Below are 2,009 nucleotides of genomic sequence, written 5' to 3'. Positions count from 1 at the left end.
ATGTGCACAATGACGGCCTGATGACTGTTAAACAATGTGCACAATGATGGCCTGATAGCAAAAGACAGATTTGAAGGACAATAAAGTTTATCTATCTGAACATTGTCTGCAGCTGTAGTCAACATCTGTTCACCCTGAAGAGCCCAAAACACTTGAAGGTTTGTCCTGCTGCTCTAATAATACACAGAATAATCATTATTATTCACAATAATTCATGTGTGTGTTTCTGATGTTTCTAAATGATCTCAGTGATCGATGATAACCAATAATATGAATCATGAAAAACAAACTGCTAACGTTAATTGGATCACATATTAGCATGCTAACGTTAGCTTCATCAGTTTGAACACTTAGTGATCTCTTCGAACTTCTTCTGCTTCATGACACGTCAATATGTGATAATATGAATATCAGAACGTTATTACAGCGATGAATTAACAGAGATTAAAGCGTCCTCAGATCTGGAGGAATTTATTCATTAAATAAATTATTACTAACATTCTTTTACGGACAAACTGAACATTTAATTAAAGACAAAGGCACCAATAAAAAATAATTGCTACATTTCAGAGTCAGTCTTTGTGTTCAAGTCGACATCCTGATGATTCTAATACGTTAATATGGCAAATACACCAAACATAACATGGTTCCATTTGAATATAACGCAAGAAATATTGGTGTCAACAGAACAGCTTTTATTGTGGCTGTTTTTAAATGATTATTTTCATCAACATATCGAGTTATTGAGCCTCTAAACATCCATGAATCATCCATCAGCTGCTGCTTGTTCATCAGGTCACACGTTCAGAGAAGAACTCAACATCCAGAAGATATATTTAAATGTGCATTAAACACACAGTTCATGTCAACAGGATGAAACTAATCTGATCTGATCAAACGCTCTCATCTGATCAATCATCTCCACATATTCAAACAAACATAGAAACACAATAAAACAGCTGAGATATTAAACTCACTAAGTGAATCACATCAAAGCTTGACGGAGATAAAAACAGTAAAACTTCTGATTTGAAGCTGAATTTGGATCATTTTACACATTTTATGAAGCGTTAGAGCTGCTGAAGGTCCGTTAGAGATACAAACACATCACAGCACCTGTAGAGACAAACAGAGACCACAGAGAGTACTGTGGTCCACACACACAGAAGGACTGAGGTGGTCCAGGTCCACAACTAAAGCAGAACCACAGAAAACCATCAGAGAGCTTTGATACAACCTGAGAGGAAGACTCGGTCCGCTGAGGAAGAGGAGGAGGAGGAGGAAGAGGAGTGACACTAAGCTGCTGTTTAAAATAACTCTTTAACTAATCTGACCCCAGAGCAGCTGCACGAGCTGCTCTGCTGGCTGATCCGGGACAGCAGAGCTGATCCGGGACCCGCTCCCTAACAGGACCGACCCGGGAGAAACTGATCCAGGAGCAGCTCTCCAACATCCCATAATAGTCTGTCTCTCTGCTCATTAACACTTCAAGGCTGCTGCTGAATTATGGATCCGCATCAACAGGAGATCAGAGGAGGAGGTCACGTGACGCCATTGTACCGGAGGAGCGAGCGTCATGGCAACCGGTCTCGAGCCCCTCAGGACTCAGATCGATGACGCACTGATGATGTCATCGATTTATTGACTACGAAGATCTAATCAATTAATAGACTGATGACATCATAAAACCATTCAAATATAAAAACAATCTGAAACTATTAATAAATCATAAAACATTCATTTTGATCGATTACAGTTTAAATATTATAAATAAAATATATATTAAAAACAAGTCTTCTCCTGATGTTAAGTTATTATAATAAGTTTATTAAAAATGTATCAAATAATCATCATTCAATTTGAATACAACGCAGTGAATCATGTGATGATGTGTGTGAACTTTGATTGAGTCTGTTTTATGAAAGTGATGTTTAACCTCTAAACGGCCGATCCACGGCTCACCAGTCACTGAGTCACTCTGAAGCTCCTCCCCCAACATCAGGATCACT

At 38.5% G+C, this 2,009-nt stretch overlaps 1 protein-coding gene across 1 annotated transcript in view; it reads right to left on the bottom strand.

Annotated features, from left to right (window-relative positions):
• Positions 1-1,295, bottom strand: part of LOC116401412 (diacylglycerol kinase zeta-like) — a 14,342-nt gene extending 13,047 nt beyond the window's left edge. Inside the window, exon 1 of the mRNA XM_031879781.1 lies at positions 1,238-1,295. The gene's annotated coding sequence lies outside the window, so the exon portion shown is untranslated. The remainder of the gene's footprint in view (positions 1-1,237) is intronic.
• Positions 1,296-2,009: the final 714 nt, after the last annotated feature.

This window comes from Anarrhichthys ocellatus, unplaced genomic scaffold, assembly GCF_004355925.1.
Source record: "Anarrhichthys ocellatus isolate YVR2014 unplaced genomic scaffold, GSC_Weel_1.0 scaffold433, whole genome shotgun sequence".
NCBI classification, from domain to species: Eukaryota; Metazoa; Chordata; class Actinopteri; order Perciformes; family Anarhichadidae; genus Anarrhichthys; species Anarrhichthys ocellatus.
The sequence above is the reverse complement of the archived record's forward strand: the minus strand, read 5'-3'. Positions and strand labels throughout refer to the sequence as shown.